We start from the raw sequence: 27,856 nt of genomic DNA, 5'->3' as shown, positions 1-27,856 counted from the left end.
TCCTCGGCGCCATCTTGTTGTTTACAACATTCTCAACTCCTCTGGAAAGTCCCAACCATGGGAAAGCATTGCCCTAACCGAAACTAGCAACATTCGCCTTGTGATAAAGACACAGCAACAGCTATCAGACCGACCTTGACGTGGGGACTCCATGGCTGCGCATCACATGGAGCCGCACACATATGTTTCCAAATAGGCAAAGAGACTGAGACTGACAGTGATCTTCTAACTCCTGGTCACTTCCCCGATGGCTACAAAAGATTCAGCTGGGTCAGGTGACAGCCAGGTGCTTGGAATTCTGTCCAGCTGTCCAAATGGGAGTATTTGGAACTTCACCTACTGCCTCCCAGAGGGGCTTAGGCAGGAATATGACACTGGAACCAAACTAGGACACAGCACTCAGCATCCTGACACGGGAGGCAACAATCCCACAGGCTCACTCCAGTGCTGCTCCTGTCACCAGCTTATCATCACTGCATGTAAACAATTAATTTCTTCCCTTGGGATTCAGTTGCTTGAGATCATTCAATATTAGGAAATAGGCTCCTAATCATATGTATAATTAATCTTCAATTTATTTTAAGTATTTTATTTTAGAGACAGTGTTATATCAAGAGAAGAAGAGACCAACAGATGGAGAGTGAGGCTTCCGTCCACTGGTTCACTTCGTGAATGGCTGCAAAGGCTGGGAAGGCTGAGCCGGAAACCAGGAGCTTGGAATTTCTTCCAGTTTCCCAAAGGGCTGGAAGGGGACAAACACTTGGGTCATGGTAGACAGTGATCACCATTGCACTTCCTCCCTCTGTGAGTTCAAGCTTGTGGACTGCACATATAACTAATGTCACATACTATGTGTCCACATCTACCTGCATTATTTCTGTTAGCACATTATGCTCCAGGCTGACCCACGTTTCCTAATGACAGAACAACCTCCTTCTTAATACTGAATAATATTCCATGTCCTAATGTGAAAGAATCCATTCACTGTTCTATGCACACTTGCTTTATTGTAGACTAAACTACTGTGAACACAGCTGCAACCTGAACGCAGGACTGAGGGTGAATTGTGACACAGTGACTTCTACCCAGTGTTTGACCTGAACTCAGAGTCATGGTTACAGAACAGGGAAGAGGGGGACACAGGGCGACTGCTACCAGGGCCAAAAGCACCACTCACAGGAAGGAATAAATCTGTAGACACAACTGTGGGCTGACTCAGTTCACTACAACCCATGACAGGTTCCACCAATAACTAGAACTGATGTCTCAAGGCCTCCTAACACAGAGTGATGGAAAGGAGGTAGAAATGTGCCTGACACTGAGTTGATCTGTACCCTCTTCTACAACAACAGATTCCAATAGCACACTACACCCCACTACCACGTACAGTGTTCTGTGTTCAGAAACAGTTTTTTTTTTTTTTTTGACAGGCAGAGTGGACAGTGAGAGAGATGGAGAGACAGAGAGAAAGGTCTTCCTTTGCCATTGGTTCACCCTCCAATGGCCGCCGCGGCTGGTGCGCTGCGGCCGGCCCACCGTGGTGATTCGATGGCAGGAGCCAGGTGCTTCTCCCATGGGGTGCAGAGCCCAAGCACTTGGGCCATCCTCCACTGCACTCCCTGGCCACAGAAGAGAGCTGGCCTGGAAGAGGGGCAACCAGGACAGAATCCGGCGCCTGGATCAACTAGAACCCCGTGTGCCGGTGCCGCAAGGCGGAGGATTAGCCTAGTGAGCCGTGGCGCCAGCCAAGGAACAGTTTTAAACTAATACAATGGTTGAATAAGAAACAAAATATAGTTAACCTTAAACGAATCCACTTACAGTCCTTCATCTGTTTAAAAGTGGGCAGCAGGCACTACGACAAAATTGGTAAAGTCCTCACCCATGTTCCCATCAGAGTGCTGCTTGAGCCCAGCCTCACGGCTTCCCACACTTTTTCCTGGTAATGCATCATGCGAAACTGTGGATGATGCTAAGAGCAAATGAGCCCCTACAAGTGACCTGGGAAACACAGAAACTTTTTTCTGCTTCAGGTATTAGAAGGGTTAAGTCCTAGATGTTGCAGACTTTGGGATGTTTGGGATTCTCGACCCAAAAGCAGAATTCTCCCATTGTCACCTTTTCTGTCCATCACTACATTTCTGTATCTCTCACCCCTTCTCTCTCTATCACTGTCCCAATGTCTTTATATAGATGATAAGGAACTAGTGGTTATTTAAATAAATGAGGGACATGATATTGCTAACACTGGATATTAAGGGTACACACTGAATTAAGATGAAACAAGGTATTTGCCTTCAACTATTTAAAATTTTGATAACATAAAAATTCATATGATCTGAATCATATCACAGCCATCAACTACACACCCAGGACACTATGTCTGCCCTGGGCACTGTCCCGTCTGAGGCGTCTACCCCATGCCAGCTATATAGGGGCAGCACATGCAAATAGGGCCCACTCTGCCCATGAAAACTAGCCCAGCCCTCACCCTGCAGCTCTGGCACAGGAGCTCCAGCCCCAGCACTCCCAGGTGTCCACTCAGTGAGCGCACTCAACACAGATGCTCACCATGGAGACTGGGCTGCGCTGGCTTCTCCTGGTCGCTGTGCTCAAAGGTAATGATGGGGAACGCGGGGCACTGAGTCTGGGAGAGGATGTGAGTGAGAGACATGGAGAGTGTAAGTGACAGCTTCCTGACCATGTCGTCTGTGTTTGCAGGTGTGCAGTGTCAGTCGCTGGAGGAGTCCGGGGGAGGCCTGGTCCAACCTGGGGGATCCCTGAAACTCTCCTGCAAAGCCTCCGGATTCTTCTTCAGTGACAACTACGCAATGTGCTGGGTCCGCCAGGCTCCAAGGAAGGGGTTGGAGTGGATCACATACATTAATACTGGTAGTGGTAGCACATGGTACACGAGCTGGGTGAATGGCCGATTCACCATCTCCAGAAACACCAAGGAGAACACGGTGTCTCTGAAAATGACTAGTCTGACTGCCGCGGACACGGCCGCCTCTTTCTGTGTGAGAGACACAGTGAGGGGCCCTCAGGCTGAGCCCAGACACAAACCTCCCTGCAGGGGGCGCACAAGACACACTGAGTGCAGATTCTGGTCATGCACAGGTGCAGAAGGAGCCCAAGCCCTGGTTTCCTGTCAGGGAATTGGGGTTTCCTCTCCTGCAACAGTTTTGAGGGAAGAATTCTTCTTTGATGATTCGGACCCTGTACTGACTCTCTGATGTGACAGGAGAAGTCCTACATGAACGAATTTAGGTTCAGTGGTCTCCAGTATCAGAGATGTGGGACAATCTGGGGACCTCATGAGTGTTGTCCAGCCTGAGTCAGGACAGAGTTCTTAGGACACTGCCGACTTTAGGGCAATTTTACTTTTCCCTTTCAATCCAGCAATAGCTGAGCCAGGGTTTGAGTTTAAAAATCTGCTATTCAAGTATCTCTCTCCTTTCAAAACGAGCGACTGTGCTGAACTGAACCAACCATCTTATTTTAAACTGTGAGTGTTCTGCATCAATTCTAACAGACATAAAGTCTCCATTTTCCTTTAATCCTGGAACAGTCTGTGGTCCCTGTGTGAACGTCACAGCACTCAGGAATATACTTGCAGCTCAGTTGTGTCTCAGGCTGAGCTTCTGCAGGCACCTGGGAAGCCTACAGGGACTTCCTCATCCTCTAGGTCCTGGGACCCTCCTGTGGGGCTCCCTGCCTGGACTCAGGAGGGAAAAACACTGGACATCAACAGTCAAGGTCATAACTGAATGGAAAGTGTTGGGTGTGCACTTCCAGCTGGTCTAGTTTTGCTCCAGTGTCGTGAGACCACCTGCACCTGTATGGTTCAGGGAGAGCAGAAAGTGGGACACACAGTGGCTGTGCACTCTGGGGCTGGAGTCCACATCACGGGGAGCTGTGTCTGTGGCTCCAGCATGATGACCAGTGTCCTGAGGCTGAATCACAGCTACAGGAAGAGCCAGTCCCAGAGACCATGTGTCCAGAGTCCCTGCTCTTTACTCCACGTCTATGCTCCAAATGTCAATCCATTTGGAGTCTCATTAACATTACAGTGGGAGTCACTCAGGCTGCATATCACATTGCTGGATGGAGCCCATTTACACACTTTCCCATACTTGTACTGACAATGCACCCTGGAAGACAGTAGATGATGGATCTGTTATGAGGCCCCATCACCAAGGAGGGAACACTGATGCAGTTCCAAGCTCCTGGGTTCAAGCTGCCAAGCCTTGAGTGCACTGCCTTTTTTTATCATCTCCATAAAACATTGGCAAACACAACACCAGTATGCAGAGATCTGAATCTTCATGACAGGCCATTGTTCATCCTTTTATCCCACGTAGGTAGCATCACATATTATGTGTCTTCCTGGCCTGGATGGTTAGCAGAGTGTACTTTTACTGACATATTGTCCTAGGCACATTATTATCCAGGGTCATCCAAGTTGTCCAAAATTACAGAATTTCTTACTCTGTACTGCTTTTAAACTCCTTTTAAAATGTAACGTTGTCCATTTCTTCATTTTCCATTTGCTTCCATGAGATGCCACTGGATCGTATGTGTGACCTCTTTTGAATGACGGTGCTTTAAATGAACAAGGAACTGCAGAGGTGTTTGTTACAGTGACTGCAGATCCCGTGGACACCTCCCTTGGATTTCATATTCATTGTCCATGCAATGGTGCTTGAAGATCATGTAATAATTCTGTTTCTAGTTTTTGATGCTTTTCCATACGGTTTTACTAATTAACGTGACACAGACTTGTACCAGGGTTATCATCTCTCTCTACCTCCATAAAACATGTCAGCTCTGGTATGTCTGATAATAGCCATTCTAACTGGGGCGATGCAATGTCTCATTGTGCTTCCAACATGGACATACATGATGGTCACAGATTTATAGCATTTTATACGTTTGCCTATATATCTTCTTTTAATAATTTATAGATATTATATATATTTTAAAATTTATCATTTTATTTGAGAACTTGTCTTTATGTATTTGTACAAAACCACAGAGAGACTGAGACTGTCAGTGATCTTCTAATTCCTGCGTCACTTCCCCAGTGGCTACAAAAGATTTAGCTGGGTCAGGTGACAGCCAGGTGCTTGGAATTCTGTCCAGGGCTCCCACGTGGGAGTACTTGGAACTTCACCTACGGCCTCCCAGAGTATGCTCAGGCAGGAACATGACACTGGAACCAAACTAGGACACAGCACTAAGCATCCTGATACGGGAGGCAACAATCCCACAGGCTCACTCCAGTGCTGCTCCTGTCACCACCTTATCATCACTGCATGTACACAATTGATTTCTTCCCTTGGGATTCAATTGCTTCAGATCATTCAACATTAGGAAACAGGCTCCTAATCATATGTATAATTAATCTTCAATTTATTTTAAGTATCTGTTTATTTTATTTTAAAAACAGTGTTATAGCAAGAGAGGAAGAGATCAACAGATGAAGGGAGAATTCCATCCACAGGTTAACTTCCTGAATGGCTGCAAAGGCTGGGGATGGCTCAGCCTAAATTCAGGAGCCTGATTTGGATCATGGTAGACAGTTTTCACCATTGCACTGCCTACCTCTGTGAGTTCAAGCTTGTGCACTGCATGTATAAATAATGTCACATACTGTGTGTCCACATCTACCTGGATCATTTCTTTTAGTATGTATGCTCCAGGCTGACCCACATTTCCTAACGACAGAACAACCTCCTTCTTAATACTGAATAATATTCTTTGTCTAAATGTGAAAGAATCCATTCACTGTTATATCCACACTTGTTCTTTGTAGACTGAACTATTGTGAACAAAGCTGCATTACGCAAACGCAGGACTGCGGGTGAATTGTGACACAGTGACTTCTACCCAGTGCTTGAGCTAAACTCAGAGTCATGGTTACAGAACAGGGAAGAGTGGCCGGCGCTGTGGCTCACTAGGCTAATCCTCCGCCTTGCGGCGCCGGCACACGGGGTTCTAGTTGATCCAGGTGCCGGATTCTGTCCTGGTTGCCCCTCTTCCAGGCCAGCTCTCTGCTGTGGCCAGGGAGTGCAGTGGAGGATGGCCCAAGTGCTTGGGCCCTGCACCCCATGGGAGAACAGGAGAAGTACCTGACTCCTGCCATCGGATCAGCGCGGTGCACCGGCCGCAGCGCGCTGGTCGCGGCGGCCATTGGAGGGTGAACCAACGACAAAGGAAGACCTTTCTCTCTGTCTCTCTCTCTCACTGTTCACTCTGCCTGTCAAAAAATAAAAAAAAAGAACAGGGAAGAGAGAACACAGGGCAGCTGATACCAGGGCAGAAAGCACCACCAAAGGCAGGAATAATTCTGCCCACACCACTTTGGGCTGACACAGTTCACCAAAACACACAACAGGTTCCAAGAATTACTAGAACTGAGGTCTCCAGGCCTCCCAACAGATTGATGGGAAGGAGGTGGAAATGTGAATGACAGTGAGTTCATCTGTGCCCATTTCTACCATGCACATTCCAGTAGCACACAAACCCCACTACCATGTACAGTGTTCTGTGTTCAGGAACAGTTTTAAACAGTTTAAACAGTTTTTAAACTTTAAGGCAATGGATGAATAAGGAAAAAAACATAGTTAACCTTAAAAAATCCACTTGAGTATTTCATCTATTTAAAAGTGGGTGACAGGCATTAGGACAAAATTGGCTAAGTCCCCACTAGGGTCACCCGTGTCCCCATCAGAGAACTGACTGAGCTCAGCCTCACGGCTTCCCACACTTTTCCCTCATAATGCATCATGGGAAACTGTAGATGATGCTACAAGCAAATGAACCCCTACCACCGACGCTGGAATTACAGACACAGTTTATTGCTCCAGGGTTCAGAAAGACTAACTCCTAGATGTCATAGGCATTTGGGATGTCTGGGGCTGTCAACACAAAGGCATAAATTTCCCATTGTCACCTTTTCTCTCCATCTCTACATTTCTGTATCTCTCACCCCTTCTCTCTCTATCTCTGTCCTAATGTCTTTCATATAGATGATAAGCAACTAGTGGTTATTTAAATAAATGAGGGACATGATATTGCTAACACTCGATATGAAGGGTACACACATATTAAAATGAAACAAGGTATTTGCCTTTAACTTTTTAAAATTATGATAACATAAAAATTCACATGATCTTAATTCTATCATAGCCATCACCCAACACACCAAGAACACAGACAACTTCCCTGGGCCCTGTCCTGTTGAGGCATCTGACCCCATGCCTGCTATATAGGAGCAGCACATGCAAATAGGGCTCCCTCTGCCCATGAAAACCAGACCAGCCCTCACCCTGCAGCTCTGGCACAGGAGCTCCAGCCTCAGCACTCCCAGGTGTCCACTCAGTGAGCGCACTCAACACAGATGCTCACCATGGAGACTGGGCTGCGCTGGCTTCTCCTGGTCGCTGTGCCCAAAGGTAATGATGGGTAACGCGGGGCACTGAGTCTGGGAGAGGACGTGAGTGAGAGACACAGAGAGTGTGCGTGACAGTGTCCTGACCATGTCATCTGTGTTTACAGGTGTCCTTGTCAGTAGGCGGAGGAGTCCGGGAGAGGCCCGTTGAAGCCTGGAGGAAGTCTGACACTCACCTGCACAGTCTCTGGATTCTCTCTCAGTAGCAACGACATGAGCTGGGTCCGCCAGGCTCCAGGGAAGGGGCTGGAATACATCAGATACATTAGTAGTGGTGGTAGCACATACTACGCGAGCTGGGTGAATGACCGATTCACCATCTCCAGAGACACCAACGAGAACACGGTCTCTCTGAAAATGACAAGTCTGACTGCCGCGGACAGGGCCACCTATTTCTGTGCCAGAGACACAGTGAGGGGCCCTCACACTGAGCCCAGACACAAACCTCCCTGCAGGGGCTAGCCTAACCACTAGGGGGCGCACAAGATGCGCCGAGCGCAGACTCTGGTCATGCGCAGGCGCAGAGGGAGATGAATCCCTGGTTCCTGTCAGGGAATTGGGGTTTCCTCTCCTGTAAGAGTTTTGAGGGAAGAATTCTACTTTTTGATTCTGTCCCTCCCAACTTCACTGACGGATTGAAAGTTTGATATAAAAGGAAGAAGTCCTAAATGAACAATTTGGTTCATGGACAGCGACTGTGCTCACCAGGGTCAGAGATGTGGGAATATTGAGGACACTATTGAGTCTCTTCCAACCTGACTCAGGACAGCACCCTCAGGGCACTGAAAGCTTTGGACAGTTTCAGTTTTCCCTGTATCACCAGGGACAGCTGAGACAGGGCCGTTGATCTGTTAAACAGCAACTATTCCACTCATCCCTCTCCTGCCACAACCAGCAAGTGTGCACTGAACCAACCTTTGACTTTACATGTGGGTGATCCACACTCACTTTCTGCAGACTTTAACCCGACCTGCATTTCCCTTTAATCCTGAAACAGTCTGTGGTCCCTGTGTGAACGTCACAGCACTCAGGACTGTACTTGCAGCTCAGCTGTGTCTCAGGCTGAGCTTCTGCAGGCATCTGGGAAGCCTACAGGGACTTCCTCATTCTCTAGGTCCTGAGACCCTCCTGGGGGGCTCCCTGCATGAACTCAGGAGGGAAATGCACTGGACATCAGCAGTCAAGGTCATAACTGAATGGAAAGTGTTGATGTGCACTTCCAGCTGGTCTAGTTTTGCTCCAGTGTCAGGGACCCCCTGCACCTGTTGTGCTTCAGGGAGAGCAGAAAGTGGGACACACATTGGCTGTGCACTCTGGGGCAGGAGTCCACATCACAGGGAGCTGTGTGTGTGGCTCCAGCATGATGACCAGTGTCCTGAGGCTGAATCACAGCTGCAGGAAGACCCAGTCCCAGAGACCATTTGTCCAGAGTCCCTGCTCTTCACTCCATGTCTACGCTGACTGGGGTCATCAATCCATTTGTGTTCTTTCATCAGTATTAGAGAGGGAGACACCCAGGCTGCATATCACATTGCTGGACGGAGCCCATTTGCACACTTTCCCATACTTGTACTGACAATGCACCCTGGAAGACAGTAGATGATGGATCTGTATGAGGCCCGACACCAAGGTGGGAACACTGATGCAGTTCCATGCTCCTGGGTTCCAGCCGCCAAGCTTGAGTCCACTGCCTTCATTTATCATCTCCATAAAACATTGGCAAACACAACACCAGTATTCAGAGATCTGAATCTTCATGATTTGCCTCAGTTCACCACAACCAACGACGGGTTCTACGAATAACTAGAACTGAGGCCTCCAGGCCTCCCAACACAGAGTGATGGAAAGGAGGTGGAAATGTGCATGACACTGAGTTGATCTGTGACCATTTCTACAACACACAGATTCCAATAGCACACTACACCCCACTACCATGTACAGTGTTCTGTGTTCAGGAACAGTTTTAAACTAAGGAAATGAATGAATAAGGGAACAAAACATAGTTAACCTTAAAAAATCCCCTTGCAGTCTTTCATCTGTTTAAAAGTGTGCAGCAAGCATTAGGACAAAATTGGCTAAGATCCCACTTGGGACACCCCTGTTCCCATCAGATTGTTGCTTGAGCCCATCCTCACAGTTTCCAATACTTTTTCCTGATAATGCATCATGGGAAACTGTAGATGACACTACAATTGAATGAGACCCTACCACTGATGTGGGACACACAGTTTTCTGCTCCAGGTTTTAGAAAGTCTAACTCCTAGATGTCTCAACATTTATGTTTCTCTCACTCCTTCTCTCTCTGTCACTGTTTCAATGTCATTAGAATAGTTAATAATGAACCAATGGTTATTTTAAAAACGAAGGACATGATACTGCTAACATGGGATATAAAGAGTATAAACATATTAAAATGAAATGAGGTATTGCTTTCAAATGATTAAAAATAATAAAGTAAATTTTGCCTTGATCTGAATCTTATCATAGCCAGAGATCTGCATCTTCATGATTGGCCATCATTGCCATTTCATATTCATAAATGTTTGATAAATAATATTTAATATAGACATATGAGTTACAATGATATGTGTTGAATAAATGAATGTATACTGAGTGGAATAATGAAGTCAGACTTACTGACATGTTTAGCACAAAACCCACTTTTTTCATGGTAGAATGTCATTTGTCCAATGTCTTGGAATTCTGCAGACACTATATTCTCTTTACTGCTGTCACCATGCTGCACAGTAGATCCCTCAACATGTGGATCCTGTAGGACTGAAACTCTGACCTTGCTCTATCATCTCCTCTGTTCCTCCCAAGCACAGACATTGGTCTTCACCATCGAACTTTTGCCTTGTGAGTTCATCCTTTTATCCCACGTAACTAGCATCACATATTATTTGCCTTCTTGGCCTTGGTATTTTAGCAGAGTATACTTATCCTGACATTATCCTTGGATATTATACTCCAGGATCATCCATGTTATCCAAGATACCAGAATTTCTTCCTCTATACTATAACCATATAAACTTCCTGTTAAAATATAACTCTGTCCATTTGTCCCATTATCCATTCCTTCTTAAATGGAAATTTTCCTGGATTATATGTGTGAACTCTTGAGAATGATGCTGCTTTAATTGAACATGGGACTACAGAGGTGTTTGCCATAGTGACTGCAGAATGTTGTGCCATCAGGCATGATAATATTGTGAATATCATGGCAGTCTTCAGCCTAATATTGTGAACACGGATGGGAGAGACCCCATCCCCACACAGGACTTCAGACGAGACCAGGGCTGACTCTAGCAGCACTGTGCTCTGTGATGAAGCTGGGTACCCAGGATCTACTGTGATCTCCTCCATAGCAGATTCCCCAGGAATGAACAAATCCCACTAGGCCTCACTCCCAGAGCTCCCATCTTTTCTCCCATGGTCTCCCTGGGAGCACACCTGAAACACAACGCCTTTGGGACACACTGAGCTGTGGTGGAATGAGAAGGCCATGCCTAGATGGCTGCTGGCAAGCGAGCATCAGTTATTCAGGCATGGCTTCAATGCCACCTGGCAACGGATCCTGCCTGGCAACAGGGTATGATTGGATGGCTTCAGATACTGCCTGGCAACAGGCTGTGATTGGTTAGGCATAAACTTCCCCTTGACCAGATTGGCTGCCTCGGCTATATAAGCGGCTGTACCTACTGAAACAAATGAGTCTGCGGGCTGTTCGCCTCTGGCCTGCTTTCACCCAACTCCCGGGGTCTGTGTGGTGACCCCACGCCTCTTGTCCCCACCAGAATGAATCCATAGCAACACTGAGCCACACACAATCAGAGAAGTTTGCTTCTATACCCATTGTAGGCCTGATGACGCAGAACCTGTCGATCAGGATGAAGAAGCCAATTGTGTATCACAGTTATTTTGAGACTGCAGAAGACTCAGAACCAGTTCTAAACACGGCTCAGACAGACAGTTCCTTCTTATTCCTTTGGGATACAGGCTATTGATCATACATTTGATACGAGAATAGTCACTTCCAATCTGTGTGTAGGCTGCTCACTTCTCAGTCAGTCTGTTTGTAATGCAGAAGCTCTGTAGTTTATGCAGCATCATTTGAGAATATTTTTTTGGTCTCTTGAATTTTGAAGATCTGAAAGGGAAATCATGGCCAGACCAACATCAGGGAGATTTTTCCCAATGTTTCCTTCAGTAGTTTTACAAGGACTTTGCATTTGACATCAGAGTCTGGTTATTCCATGATTTTTATGTAAACATCCAGACCGTGTACCCCACCCCGTCAGTGCTGTTATGTTGGGGCCATGCTCAGCACTGATGGTGTGAGGACAAATCACATCCACCCCCAGCAGGCTGCTCCCAGCATTCTGTGTGGTCCTGTTCAGAGCACTGGAGACCTCAGCTTCCTCCATGAGGCCCTGACGTTGAATCCACTCATGGTGTGGGGTCATCACTGGATGCACTCCCCAGAGACGATGCCATTCCATGTCTCCCAGGCACCTGTGCATTTGATATATTTGCCTTTATATTTCTTTTTAAATTTTATAGATATGATATAAATTTCAAAATTTATCATTTAGTAATAACTTGTCTGCATGTATTTGTCCAAAACCACAAAGAGACTGAGACTGAGAGTTATATTCTAACTTCTGGGTCACTTCCCAGACGGTTACAAAAGCTTCAGCCGGGTCAGTTGACAGCCAGGTGCTTGGGATTCTGTCCAGGTCTCCACATGGCAGTGCTTGGAACTTCACCTATGGCCTCCCAGAGGGGCTTAGGCAGGCATCTGAAACTGGAACCAAACCAGGACGCAGCACTAAGCATCCTGACATGGGAGGCAGCAATCCCACAGGCTCACTCCAGTGCTGCTCCTGTCACCACCTTATCAGTCACTGCATGTACACAATTGATTTCTTCCCATGGGATTCAGTTGCTTGAGTTCATTCAACATTTGGAAATAGGCTCCTAACCATATATATAATTAATCTTTCATTTATTTTAAGTATTTATTTTATTTGAAAGGCAGTGTTATAGCAAGAGAGGAAGAGACCAACAGATGGAGAGAGAAGCTTCCATCCACTGGTTCACTTCCCTTATTGCAGCAAAGGTGGTGCTGGAAAACCCTAATGCCAAGAGCCTGGAACTTCCTCCAGTTTCCCACACTGCTTGAAGGGGACACACACTTGAGTCATCATTGACAGAGTTCCCAGGTCTGGATCCCAGCAGGCAGCTGGATTTGAAGTGGAGCAAGCAGAATCTGAACCCATGCTCCTGTGTGATGCATGCATAGGGATGGCAGCTTAACCTGCAGGGCCACAACATTGGCCCCCATGGGTGTCATCTGAAAATACTTTCTCCCCATCTGCGGGTGACTCCTGGTTCTTCAATCTTTCTCTTTGTTACTCAGAATCTGTACTCGGATCCATTATTCGTTGTCTGTGTATCTTGGTTGCCTGTACTTTGGAGATTATCAAACTATCATTGCCCAAACCAATGGGAACTTGCTTTTGTCCTGTGTCCTCTTCAAGAACTTTACAGTCTCGGGTCTTGCCTTTAAGAGTTTCATCCTGTTCACTCTCTTTGGTATACTGGTGTGAGATGACAGCATGATGAATTATTTTAGGTGCACTCAAGTTTCCTCAGCACCATGAAATTCCGCATTCAGTTTCCTGAAACATTTCAGATGACCTCATTGCATGCACCCATGGGAAGCACTCAAGGAATAATCTGTTTGGAAAGTGTGTGGTGTGGACTTACATGTTATGCTTCTGCTCCAGTGTGGTGGAATCCGCTGCACTGCGGTGTCTCAGGGTGAGCAGAGGGGGACAGTCCAGGGCCCTGACTCCGGGGCAAGAGTCCCCATCCCTGGGATCTGGGTGCCAGGGGCTGCCACACACTGACCCACCTGGTGAGCTGAATCAGTGCTGCGTGATGAGCCAGCCCTGGTCCAGAGTCCCCGCTCCTCCCTCCCTGGCTCCCCCTGCATGTCCTCATCAGTACTTCATCCTTACCAAGAGAAAATAACTCCTCTTCTGTCAAGTTCATACTCATCCAGGGCAAACCAAGTTCCTGCAGCCAGAAATGCCCAGTGCAGCGAACCCCTGTGTTTTACAGGATATTTTCTGCTAAACTGCAATTGATCTGCCATGAACAGTTCTTACAGAAACTGCAGCCAGTCAGTCACCTCATGCAGCAATGTGTGTTCTGAGTGACTCCCATCTAAATCCAGAGACACAAAAATTCCTACTAAATTAAAACAGTTGACATATCTCTGCCTTTTCTGAGAGAAGATTGACAAACATAAGTTGTTTCTATTTAGCTGGGGACAGATTTCATGCATTCACCTAGAGAATTCATTGACACGATCCACCATCTGACACAGTGAATTCCATTGTTATGGGAGAACACCTCATATCTACAGTACTAGGATATGTGAGATGTATAATTCATCACTTATCTACAGTCACAAGAAATTACTCAAGAGAATTTACTCAAATTATAACTGACAGAAACATGTTCCATTTGTGTAAACACCACGACAGAGTCTCCCCCCAGGTGCTGAGGGGCTGTCAGTTGCATAAGATGCTGTGTCCCCAGGGTGACAAATAGCAGGACTGCACCATGGTGAGAAGAGGGAGGTCCTGTCTGGGGAAGCAGGACTGGGGGTTTCTGATGACTGTGTTTTCAAGGAGTTGGCAGGTGGGCCTTGGTGGGTCCATGAAGAAACAGCTTGTGAAACCAGTTGGACGCAGGGAGATTGGGGAGTAAAGTAAACAGCACAGAGAGAGGTTTCCATGGACTTGATCTCAGTGAAGACAGGGGCTCCTCTAAAATGACTCAGCTTCACACATGGGAGGGGAGGAATTCGAGAGGGCAGTCGTGGGGCAGTTGTGCCAGCCGAACACGACAGATAACCTCTCACGTGTCGATGAACTCACAGCCCTCGTGACTGCGTTAGTACCAGGAATGATTGCAACACTACGTAATTTTCTTCTTAGAATAAAACCACAGGCAGATGCAAGACAAGTCAACAGAGAATTGTCCCTTCAAAATAGGTTTCATATATGTAAAATTGATAAAAATTAACTGAATCTGTATGTGAGGTATAAGGAAAGGTGTTGATGTGGATTTATTTCATCAGGAATTCTAGAGTCAGACGAACTCACAAGTCCTTCCCTAGCAACACCACCATTCTTTGTGATCGAATGACAAATGCCTACTCCTGCAGGAACTGGAAAGAACACAATAAAGCTTCATAACTGTTGTCCCCGTGCTGTGCAGTAGATCTCTCCACGTGCCTCTCTGGTCACTGAAAACTCTCTGTGCTTGCAGGAACGTGGTCCCTTTTCTTCTCTTCTCCCAGACTCAGTATCTGCATTGTACTTCCTGCCTCTGTGAGCTCACAAATGCGGATTCCACATATAATTAAGATCATCAGGGCTGGTGCTGTGGTGTAGTGGGTAAAGCCTCTGCCTTCAGTGCTGGCATCCCATATGGACGCCAGTTGGAGTCCTGGCTGTTCCACTTCCAATCCAGCTCTCTGCTGTGGCCTGGGTAGGCAGTAGAAGATGGCTGACATCTTCAGTTCCCGTAATCCGTGGGAGACCCAGTGCAGGCAGCTGGCTCCTAGATTCATATCAGTGCAGCTCCGACCATTGTTACCAATTGGAGAGGGAGGCCATGGATGGAGGACTTCTCTCTCTCTCCCTCTCTCCCTCTCCCTCTCCCTCTCCCTCTCCCTCTCCTTCTTCCTTGTGTATCTCTGATTTATAGAAATTAAATAAATTTTTATAAAAATGTGAAAAATCACATGGTATGAAACAACAATTTTTCAAAAAAAAAAAAAAAACCAAAATAATTAACCTTACGTGAATCCACTTGTACTCTTTCATCTGTAAAAGTGGGCAGCAGGAATTAGGACACAATTGTCTAAGTCCCCGCCACAGACACCCCTGTTCCCATATGAGTGCTGCTTCAGTTCATCCACACGGCTTCCCACACTTTGAAGATAAAGCATCATGGGAAACTGTACCTGATGCTACAAGCAAATGAGCTCCTACCACTGACGTAGGAAACACAGACTTTTGCTCTACGATTTAGGAAGACCAACTCCTAGATGTTGTAGGCATTTGGTAGTGTTGAGCTGTCAATCCAAAGGCAAAAATCTCCCATTGTCAACTCACTGTCCATCTCTACATTTCTGTTTCTCTCACCAATTCTCTCTCTGTCACAGCTCCAATGTCATTAGCATAGTTAATAATGAAGCAAAGGTTATTTTAAAATGAAGGACATGATATTGCTAACAATGGACATTAAGGGCACACACATATTGTAATGAAATGAAGTCGTTGCCTACAACTGGTAAAACAACAACGAGAAAAAAAAAATTCGTATGATCTGAATCCTATCATAGCCATCACCCTACACACCCAGGACACCACATCTGCACTGGGCCCTGTCCTGTCTGAGGCGTCTACCTCATGCCTGATATATAGGGGCAGCACATGCAAATAGGGCCTCCCTCTGCCCATGAAACAAGCCCAGCCCTCACCCTGCAGCTCTGGCACAGGAGCTCCAGCCCCAGGACTCCCAGGTGTCCACTCAGTGAGCGCACTCAACACAGACGCTCACCATGGGGACTGGGCTGCGCTGGCTTCTCCTGGTCGCTGTGCTCAAAGGTAATGATGGAGAACGCGGGGCACTGAGTCTGGAAGAGTGGGTGAGTGAGAGACCCAAAAGTGTGAGTGACAGCTTCCTGACCAGGATATCTGTGTTTGCAGGTGTCCAGTGTCAGGAGCAGCTGGTGGAGTCCCGGGGAGGCCTGGTCACGCCTGGGGAATCTCTGAAACTCTTCTGCAAAGCCTCTGGATTCACCATCAGTAGCAGCTACTGGATGTGCTGGGTCCGCCAGGCTCCATTAAGGGGCTGGAGTGGATCGGATGCATTTATACTGGTGATGGTAGCACATACTACGCGATCTGGGTGAGTGGCCGATTCTCCATCTCCAGAGAGAACACCCAGAACACGGTGTCTCTGCAAATGAACAGTCTGACAGCTGGGACACGACCCTGTATTACTGTGCAAGACAGCTGAGCCCAGACAGAAACCTCCCTGCAGGGGTGCGCCTCTCCACCAGGGAGCGCACAAGACTCACTGAGCCCAGATTCTGGTCCTGCACAGGCACAGAGATGAAGCCCTGGTTTCCTGTCAGGGAATTGGGGTTTCCTCTCCTGTAACAGTTTTGAGGGAAGAATTCTTCTTTTATGATTCTGACCCTGCTACTGATTCTCTGACGTGGAGAAGCTTGATGTGACAGGAGAAGTCCTAAATGAACGAATCCAGGCTCAGCGGTCTCCAGGATCACCAGGATCAGAGATGTGGGACAATCTGGTGACATCGTGAGTGTTGTCCAGTCTGACAGGACAACTCTCTCAGGGCACTGCCAACTTTATGGAAATTTTACATTTCCCTTTCTATCCAGCGATAGCTGAGCCAGGGTTTGAGTTTAAAAATCGGCTATTTAATGTCTCTCACCTGTCAAAACGAGCGAGTGTGCTGAACTGAACCAACGTTTCATTTTACACTGTGGGTGATAAACACTCACTTTCCACAGACTTTATTCACAATCTCCATTTACCATTTAATCCTAACACAGTCTGTGGTCCTTGTATGAATGTCACAACACTCAGGAATGTACTGCAGCTCAGCTGTGTCTCAGGCTGAGCTTCTGCAGGCACCTGGGAAGCCTACAGGGACTTCCTCATCCTCTAGGTCCTGGGACCCTCTTGGGGGGCTCCCTGCCTGATCTCAGGAGGGAAATGCGCTGTACATCAGCAGTCAAGGTCATAACTGAATGGAAAGTGTTGGGTGTGCACTTCCAGCTGATATGGTTCTGCTCCAGTGTCGTGGGACCCCCTGCATCTGCTGTGGTTGAGGGAGAGCAGAAAGTGGGACACACAGTGGCTGTGCACTCTGGGGCTGGAGTCCACATAACGGGGAGCTGTGTCTGTGGCTCCAGCATGATGACCAGTGTCCTGAGGCTGGATCACAGCTGCTGGAAGAGCCAGTCTCAGAGACCATGTATCCAGAGTCCCTGCTCTTCACTCCATGTCTACGCTGGCTGGAATCATCAATCCATTTGGAATCCTTCATCAGTTTTACAGAGGGAGACACCCAGGTTTAATATCAGAGTGCTGGACTGAATATATTTACGTTCTTTTTTTTTTTTTTGACAGTCAGATTTAGACAGTGGGAGAGAGAGAGAGAGACAAAGATAAAAGTCTTTGTTCCATTGGTTCCACCAAAATGGCTACTACGGCCAGCATGCTGCGCCGATCCAAAGCCAGAAACCAAGTGCTTCCTCCTGGTCTCCCATGCAGGTGCAGGGCCCAAACAGTTGGGCCATCCTCCACTGTCTTCTCAGGCCGCATCAGAGAGCTGGAGTGGAAGAGGAGCAACCGGGACAGAATCCAGTGCCGTAACCGGGACTAGAACCCAGATTAGCCTAGTGAGCCACGGCACTGGCCCACATTTACATTCTTAACCACACTTGTAACTGACAGTGCACCCTGGAAGACAGCAGATGATGGATCTGTTATGAGGCCCCATCACCAAGGTGGGAACACTGATGCAGTTCCATGTTCCTGGGTTCCAGCTGCCAAGCCTTGAGTGCACTGCCTTTGTTTATCATCTCCATAAAACATTGGCAAACACAACACCAATATTCAGAGTATTGAATCTTCATGATTTGCCATTTTTGCCATTTCATTATCATAAATGTTTGATAAATAATAATTGAATATAGACATATGAGGTACAATGATATTGTTGTAAAACGAATGTATCAAATTGAGTGGAATTATGAAGTCACTCCTATTGACATGCTCATCAGAAAATTCACATGTTATCACGGTAGAATGTCAGTTGTCTTGTGTTTTGGAATTCTGTAGACACAATATTTGCTTAACTGCTGTCACCATGCTGTACAGTAGATCCCTCAACATGTGGATCCTGTGGGACTGAAACTCTGACCTTGCTCCAACGTCTCCTCTGTTCCATGCCCTTTTCTTCCATTATTGATTCCTTCTTCCATGAAAATTTCACTGGATTATATGTGTGAACACTCGCGAACGACGCTGCTTTAATTGCACATGGAACTGCAGTTGTATTTTCTATAGAGACTGTGAATCCCATGCACATCTCCCTGGGATTTCACATTCCTTCTACCCAAAATGCTGTTTGAAGATCCTGTGATAACTGTATGTCTCAGTTTTGATGACTTTCCATAGTGGATTTACTAATTTACCCGACTCCAGCCTTGTACAACCAGAGTGGTCATCTCATTTCCTTCACAAGAATTGTCAGCTCTGGCTTGTCTGATAATACTCATTCTAACATGAAGGATGGGACATCTCATTGTGCTTCTAAAATGTACATACATGATGATCTGAGATTTATGGCATTTTACATGTTTGCTTTTATATCATTTCTTAAATTTTGTAGATGTAATATACATTTAAAAATTCATAGATTTTGTTTTAAAATTTGTATGTACGTTTTTATCTAAAACCACAAAGACTGAGACTCACAGTGATCATCTAACTCCTGGTCACTTCCCAGGTGGCTACAAACGCTTCAGCTGGAACAGGTGACAGCCAGGTACTTAGAATTCATTCCAGGTCTCCAACGTGGGAGTTCTTGGAACTTCACCTACGGCCTCCCAGAGTGGGCTTAGGCAGGAATCTGAAACTGGAACAAAACTAGGACACAGCACTCAGCATCCTGATGCAGGAGCAGCAATCCCATTGCTAACTCCAGTGCTGCTCCTGTCACCACCTTGTCAGTAACTGCATTTAAACAATTGATGTCTTCCCTTGGGATTCAGTTTTCTGTGTTTATTCAACATATGGATATAGGCTCCTAATGATATAAAAATCTAATTTTCCATTTATTTTAATATCTATTTATTTAGTTTGAAAGGCAGTGTTATAGCAAGACAGGAAGAGACCAACAGATGGAGAGAGAAGCTTCCTTCCACTGGTTTCCTTCCTGAATGGCTGCAAAGGCTGGGATGGTTGAGCCTGAAGCCAGGAGCCTGGAACTTCCCCCAGTTTCCCCCAGAGCTGGAAGGGGACAAACACTTGGGTCATGGTAGACAGTGATCTCCATTGCACTCCCTACCTCTGTGAGTTCAAGCTTGTGGACTGCATATATAACTAATATCAAATACTATGTGTCCACGTGTACCTGCATTATTTCTGTTAGCATATTATGTTCAAGGCTGACCCAAGATTTCCTAATGACAAAACAATCTCCTTCTTAACACTGAATAATATTCCATGTCAAATGTAACAGACTGCATTCACCATTTTATGCACATTACGCTTTATTGTAGACTGAACTATTGTGAACACAGCTGCATTACCTGAACCCAGGACTGTGGGTGAATTGTGACACAGTGACTTCATACCCAGTGCTTGAGCTGAACTCAGAGTCATGATTACTAGACACAGGGAAGAGAGGGAACAGCAGACGGCTGCTACCAGGACACAAAGCACCACTCAAAGCAAGGAATAATTCTGCCCACACCACAGTGGGCTGACTCAGTTCACTACAATCCACGACATGTTCCACAAATAAGCAGTACTGAGGACACCCGGTCTCCCAACACAAAGTGATGGAACGGAGGTAGAAATGTGAATGACAGTGAGTTGATCTGTGCCCATTTCTACAACACACAGATTCCAATAGCACACTACACCCCACTAACATGCACAGTGTTCTGAGTTAATGAACAGTTTTCAAATAAGGTAATGGATGAATAAGGAAACAAGATATAGTATCCTTAAATGAATCCACTTGCAGTCTTTCATCTGTGTAAATATGGGCGGCAGGCATTAGGACAAAATTGGCAAAGTCCCCACTAGGGACACCCGTGTTCCCATCAGAGTGCTTCTTGAGCCCAGCCACACGGCTTCCCACACTTTTTCCTGATAGCACATCGTGGTAAACTACAGATGACGCTATAGCAATAGAGCCCCTACAACTGACAAAGGAAACACAGACGCAGTTCTGGGCTCCAGATTTTAGAAAGGCTAACTCCTAGATGTTGTATGCATTTGGGGAGTTTGGGGCTGTCAATCCAAAGGCAGAAATCTCGCATTTTCATCTTTTCTTTCTTTTTTTTTAACTTTTATTTAATGAATATAAATTTCCAAAGTACGATTTATGGATTACAATGGCTTCCCCCACATACCGTCCCTCCCACCCACAACCCTCCCCTTTCCCACTCCCTCTCCCCTTCCATTCACATCAAGATACATTTTCGATTATCTTAATATACAGAAGATCAGCTTAGTATACATTAAGTAAGGATTTCAACAGTTTGCTCCCACACAGAAACATAAAGTGAAAAATAATAGATGATTTTTTTAAAATGATGATGAAATCAGATCAGACCTATTGTCATGTTTAATCCCAGTGAGAGTCAAGTTGGGAGTTGATAATTTCTTTTTTTTTTTTTTACAGAGGATCAGTTTAGTATGCATTAAGTAAAGATTTCAACAGTTTGCACCCCCGTAGAAACACAAAGTGAAATATATTGTTTGAGTACTCATTATAGCATTAAATCTCAATGCACAGCACATTAAGGACAGAGATCCTACATGAGGAGTAAGTGCACAGTGACTCCCGTTGTTGACTTTACAAATTGACACTCCTGTCTATGGCATCAGTAATCTCCCTATGCTCCAGTCATGAGTTTCCAAGGCTATGGAAGCCCTCTGAGTTCTCCGATTCTTATCTTGTTTAGACAAGGTCATAGTCAAAGTGGAGGTTCTCTCCTCCCTTCAGAGAAAGGTACCTCCTTCTTTGAAGACCTGTTCTTTCCACTGGGATCTCACTCACAGAGATCTTTTGCCAGAGTGTCTTGGCTTTCCATGCCTGAAATACTCTCATGGGCTTTTCAGCCAGATCCGAATGGCTTTAGGGCTGATTCTGAGGCCAGAGTGCTGTTTAGGACATCTGCCATTCTATGAGTCTGCTGAGTATCTCACTTCCCATGTTGGATCACTCTCCCCTTTATTTATTCTATCAGTTAGTGTTAGCAGGTACTAGACTTGTTTATGTGCTCCCTTTGACTCTTAGTCCTTTCATTATGATCAAATGTGAACTGAAATTGATCACTTGGACTAGTGAGATGGCATTGGTACATGCCACCTTGATGGGATTGAATTGGAGTCCCCTGGTATGTTTCTAACTCTACCATTTGGGGCAAGTCAGATTGAGCATGTCCCAAATTATACATCTCTTCCATCTCTTATTCCCACTCTTATGTTTAACAGGGATCACATTTCAGTTAAATTTCAACACTTAAGAATAACTGTGTATTCATTACAGAATTAAACCAGTCATGTTAAGTAGAACAGACAAAAAAACTACTAAGAGGGATAATGCATTAAGTTGTTCATTAACAGTCAGGGCTATGCTGATCAAGTCACCGTTTCCCATAGTGTCCATTTCACTTCAGGAGGTTTCCTTTTTGGTGTTCAGTCAGTTGTCACCGATCAGGGAGAACATATGGTATTTGTCCTTTTGGGACTGGCTTACTTCACTCAGCATGATGTGTTCCAGATTCCTCCATTTTGTTACAAATGACTTGATTTCATTGTTTCTTACTGCGGTATAGTATTCTAAAGAGTACATATCCCATAATTTCTTTATCCAGTCTACCGTTGATGGGCATGTAGGTTGGTTCCAGGTCTTAGCTATTGTGAATTGAGCTGCAATAAACATTAGGGTGCAGACCACTTTTTTGTTTGCCCATTTAAACTCCTTTGGGTAAATTCCAAGGAGTGGGATGGGTGGGTCGAACGGTAGGGTTACCTTCAGGTTTCTGAGGAATCTCCAGACTTACTTCCATAGTGGCTTGACCAGTTTGCATTCCCACCAACAGTGGGTTAGTGTCCCTTTTTCCCCACATCCTCGCCAGCATCTGTTGTTGGTAGATTTCTGTATGTGAGCCATTCTAACCGGGGTGAGGTGAAACCTCATTGTGGTTTTGATTTGCATTTCCCTGATTGCTAATGACCTTGAACATTTTCTCATGTGCCTGTTGGCCATTTGGATTTCCTCTTTTGAAAAATTCTATTGAGGTCCTTGGCCCATCTCTTAAGTGGGTTGTTGGTTTTGTTTTTGTGGAGTTTCTTGATCTCTTTGTAGATTCTGGTTATTAACCCTTTATCTGTTGCATAGTTTGCAAATATTTTTTCCCATTCTGTCGGTTGTCTCTTCACTCTCCTCTTTTGCAGTACAGAAACTTCTCAATTTGATGCAATCCCAATAGTTGATTTTGGCTTTGACTGCCTGTGCCTCCCGGGTCTTTTCCAGAAATTCTTTGTCTGTGCCAATATCTTGAAGGGTTTCTCCAATGTTCTCTAGTAACTTGCTGGTGTCAGGTCGTAGATTTAGGTCTTTCATCCATGTTGAGTGGATTTTTGTGTACGGTGTAAGGTAGGGGTCTTGCTTCATGATTCTGCACGTGGAAATCCAATTTTCCCAGCACCATTTATTGAATAGACTGTCCTTGCTTCAGGAATTGGTTTTAGATCCTTGATCAAATATAAGTTGGCTGTAGAGGTTTGGGTTGATTTCTGGTGTTTCAATTCTGTTCCATTGGTCTATCCATCTGTTTCTGTACCAGTACCATGCTGTTTTGATTACAACTGCTCTGTAGTATGTCCTGAAATCTGGTATTGTGATGCCTCCGGCTTTGTTTTTGTTGTACAAGATTGCTTTAGCTATTCGAGGTCTCTTGTGCCTCCATATAAATTTCAGCACCATTTTTTCCAGATCTGAGAAGAAGGTCTTCGGTATCTTGATTGGTATTGCATTGAATTTATAAATTGCTTTTGGGAGAATGGACATTTTGATGATATTGATTCTTCCAATCCATGAGCATGGAAGATTTTTCCATTTCTTGGTATCCTCTTCTATTTCTTTCTTTAAGGTTTTGTAATTTTCATCGTAGAGATCTTTAACGTCCTTGGTTAAGTTTATTCCAAGGTATTTGATTGTTTTTGTAGCTATTGTGAATGGGATTGATCTTAGAAGTTCTTCCTCAGCCATGGCATTGTCTGTGTATACAAAGGCTGTTGATTTTTGTGCATTGATTTTATACCCTGCTACTTTGCCAAAATCTTCTATGAGTTTCAATAGTCTCTTAGTAGAGTTCTTTGGGTCCCCTAAATAAAGAATCATGTCATCTCCAAAGAGGGATAGTTTGAGTTCTTCCTTCCCAATTTGTATCCTTTAATTTCTTTTTCTTGCCTAATAGCTCTGGCTAGAACCTCCAGAACTATATTGAATAGCAGTGGTGAGAGTAGACATCCCTGTCTGGTACCAGATCTCAGTGGAAATGCTTCCAACTTTTCCCCATTCAATAGGATGTTGGCTGTGGGTTTTTCATAGATTGCTTTGATTGTATTGAGGAATGGTCCTTCCAAACCCAGTTTGCTTAGAGTTTTCATCATGAATGGGTGTTGTATTTTATCAAATGCTTTTTCGGCATCTATTGAGATAATCATATGGTTTTTCTTCTGCAGTCTGTTAATGTGTTGTATCACATTGATTGTCTTGCGCACATTAAACCATCCCTGCATACCAGGGATAAATCCCACTTGGTCTGGGTGGATGATCTTTCTGATATGTTGTGGCATTCTATTGGTCAGAATTTTATGGAGGATTTTGCATCTATGTTCATCATGGATATTGGTCTGTAATTCTCTTTCAATGCTGCATCTTTTTCCGGCTTAGGAATTAAGGTGATGCTGGCTTCATAGAAAGAATTTGAGAGGATTCCCTCTTCTTCAATTGTTCTGAATAGTTTGAGAAGAATTGGAGTTAGTTCTTCTTTAAATGTCTGGTAGAATTCAGCAGTGAATCCATCTGGTCCTGGGCTTTTCTTTGTTGGGAGGGCCTTTATTACCGTTTCAATTTCTGTCTCAATTATGGGTCTGTTTAGGTTTTCTATGTCTTCCTGGTTCAATTTAGGTAGGTTGCATGTGTCCAGGAATCTATCAATTTCTGATAGATTTTCCTGTTTGCTGGCATACAAGTCCTTGTAGTAATTTCTGATGATTCTTTTTATTTCTGTGGTGTCTGTTGTTACATTTCCTTTTTCATCTCTGATTTTATTGGTTTGGGTCTTTTCTCTTCTTTTTTTAGTTAGTTGGGCCAATGGGGTGTCAATTTTGTTTATTTTTTCAAAAAACCAGCTCCTCGTTTGGCTGATTTTTTGGAATGTTTTTCTTGATTCAATCCTGTTAATTTCTTCTCTGATTTTAATTATTTCTCTTCTCCTACTAGATTTGGGCCTGGTTTGCTGTAGGTTTTCTAGATCCCTGAGGTGAATTGAAAGCTCATCTATCTGGTGCCTTTCCAATTTCTTGATGTAGGCACCTATTGATATAAACTTTCCTCTTAACACTGCTTTTGCTGCATCCCATAAGTTTTGGTATGTTGTGCTGTTATCCTCATTTACTTCCAGAAAATTTTTGATTTCTCTTTTGATTTCTTCTATGACCCTTTGTTCATTCAGGAGCATGTTGTTCAATCTCCATGTGTTTGCATATGCTCTAGGGATTCCTGAGTTGCTAATTTCCAACTTCATTCCTCTATGGTCTGAGAAGCTGCATCGCATGATTCTAATTCTTTTAAATTTGCTGAGACTTGCTTTATGGCCTAGTATGTGGTCAATCCTAGAGAAGGTTCCATATACTGCTGAGAAGAATATAAATGCTTTATGTGTAGGATGAAAAGTTCTGTAGATATCTGTTAGATCCATTTGGGCTATAGGGTTGTTTAAATCTCCTGTATCCTTGTTGATCTTCTGTCCTGTTCATCTGTCTATTTCTGAGAGTGGAGTATTGGAGTCCCCCAGTACTATTGTATTGGGGTCTAAGTCTCCCTTTCAGTTCGTTAACAAATCTTTTAGATAAACCGGTGCCCTGTAGTTAGGTGCATATACATTGATAATTGTTATATCTTCCTGTTGAATTGATCCCTTAATCATTATGTACTGTCCCTCTTTGTCTCTCTTAACGGTTTTTGTGGTAAAGTTTATGTTGTCTGATATTAAGATGGCTACGCCCGCTCTTTTTTCATTTCTGTTGGCATGGTATATCTTTTTCCAGCCTTTCACTTTCAGTCTGTATGGATCTTGGTTGGAAAGATGTGTTTCTTGTAAGCAGCAAATAGATGGGTTTTGTTCCTTAACCCAATCAGCCAATCTGTGTCTTTTAACTGGACAGTTCAGGCCATTCACGTTCAATGTGACTAATGATAAGTGGTAACTTTGCCCTGCCAATTGCCAAAGATGAGTTCTAATATATGCTTTGAATTCCCTGTGATCTTTTGCTGTGAGGTTTCCTTCCTTGGTTTCCTTCCTTTACCTTCTTTCATATTGATGACCGTGTTTCTGTGTTTCTGTGTGTAACACATCTTTAAGCATCTTTTGCAGGGCTGGACGAGTGGCGACAAATTCTTTCAATTTCTGTTTGCTATGAAAAGTCTTTATTTCACCTTCATTCACAAATGATAGCTTTGCAGGATATAATATTCTGGGCTGGCAGTTTTTCTCTCTTAGTACCTGGGCTATATCTTGCCATTCCCTCCTAGCTTGTAGAGTTTCTGATGAGAAGTCAGCTGTGAGTCTGATTGGAGATCCTCTGAGAGTAATCTGACGTTTCTCTCTTGCACATTTTAGGATCTTTTCTTTATGTTTCACTGTGGAGAGTTTAATTACAACGTGTCGTGGTGCGGATTTCTTTTGGTCGTGTTTATTAGGGGTTCTGTGAGCTTCCTGTACTAGGATTTCTCTGTCCTCCAAACCTGGGAAATTTTCTGCTAATATCTCACTAAAAAGGCCTTCTAATCCTTTCTCCCTCTCCATGCCTTCAGGAACTCCTAGAACCCAAATGTTGGGTTTTTTAATAGTATCCTGAAGATTCCCGACAATATGTTTTAGATTTCTAATTTCCTCTTCTTTTCTTTGGTCTGACTGTATCCTTTCCTGTTCTCTGTCTTCTAAGTCCGATATTCTCTCTTCTGCTTCACCCATTCTGTTTGCAAGGCTCTCTATTGTGTTTTTCATTTGATCTATTGAATTCTTCAGTTCAGTCACTATCACAGTTTCCTGTTGTACTAGTTGTTTCGTTTCATTTTGATTCCTCCTTAATATTTCATTTTCACGAGAGAGATTTTCTATCTTGTCCATTAAGGATTTCTGTAGTTCAAGAATTTGTTTTTGAGAACTTCTTAATGTTCTTATCAATTTTTTGAGATCTGCTTCTTGCATTTCTTCTATGTCATCATCTTCATAATCTTGAATTGGGGTGTCTTTTTCATTTGAGGGCGTCATGCTGGCTTCCTTGTTTTTATTACCTCGGTTTTTGCGTTTGTTATTTGGCATATTGGAGATATTTGGTTTCTTCACTGTGGTGCTTTTTCTTGTTATACTATGACTCTAGATTAAGTGGACTATCTGTTTTTGATGGAGCCTTAGGGCTTGAGATGGGTGTGGCCTGAGAACTCTGTTTGGTGTGCCAAAGGTGACACTCCCAGGTTAGGCATGGTAAACGTCTCTCTCTCTCTTTCTTTTTTTTTTGATTCAAAAGGGAAGTAATTCTTCACAGCTGAAAGAAGTTGGAGGTAGTTAGCAGGCAAATGATATACCCACAGGAGCCAGAGATCGGAAGCTCTTTCCCAAGGACCACACAGGGAATCTGTTCGGCCCTCAGAGTGGGCTCAAATTCTCCTTCAGTCTCCCACTGGGTTGCCAAATGTACGGAATTGTAGCGTCTCTGGAGAGTACTCACGTGAATTCCGTGAGTTCTCTCCCCCACCATCTCTTTTTTCACAGTCTCAGTTCAGTAGCACCACAAATTTACTAGGTCCTAATCTCCTGATAATTCGCCCCGCCCAGAGTCAGGTTTTTCTGCTAGGCTCAGGGCTGGTGCAGACCTGAGGTCGCTCTGTTTATGACATATGTCCAAGATGGCGCCTGCTCTTTGTCTTGCTCGCCCTTGAGAGGTGAGCGGAGAGAGAGAAACCCGTGTCCGTACCAGTCACGTTTTTTTTTTCTCTATGTCTCTTCCAGTTAGCCTGGTGAACTTCCCCCCCTGCCCCGGGGGTCGTTCCCTCTAGTCTCCTCTCTCCGCTTGCCTGCCGGTGTCTCGGGCTATTGAGGTTTGGCTCACCTCGCGTTCCAGTGCTGGTGTGTTGAGTCTGCCACTGGTGTCCCGAACTGTGGGCTCCCACGCTCTCCACGCAGGTCCGCTGTGAATCACGCGTTCCGGAAGAGTTTCTTCTGCTGTTTCCTCCCCTACT

General features: G+C 44.8%; 1 gene segment (V, D, J or C); it reads left to right on the top strand.

Moving 5' to 3' along the window:
* LOC103346896 (immunoglobulin heavy variable 3-23-like) overlaps window positions 1-27,856 on the top strand; it is a 504,788-nt gene that overhangs the window by 400,672 nt on the left and 76,260 nt on the right.

Source organism: Oryctolagus cuniculus, chromosome 20 (assembly GCF_964237555.1).
Source record: "Oryctolagus cuniculus chromosome 20, mOryCun1.1, whole genome shotgun sequence".
Taxonomy (NCBI): Eukaryota; Metazoa; Chordata; class Mammalia; order Lagomorpha; family Leporidae; genus Oryctolagus; species Oryctolagus cuniculus.
Note: the sequence above shows the minus strand (reverse complement) of the source record. Positions and strands in the feature narration are given on the sequence as shown.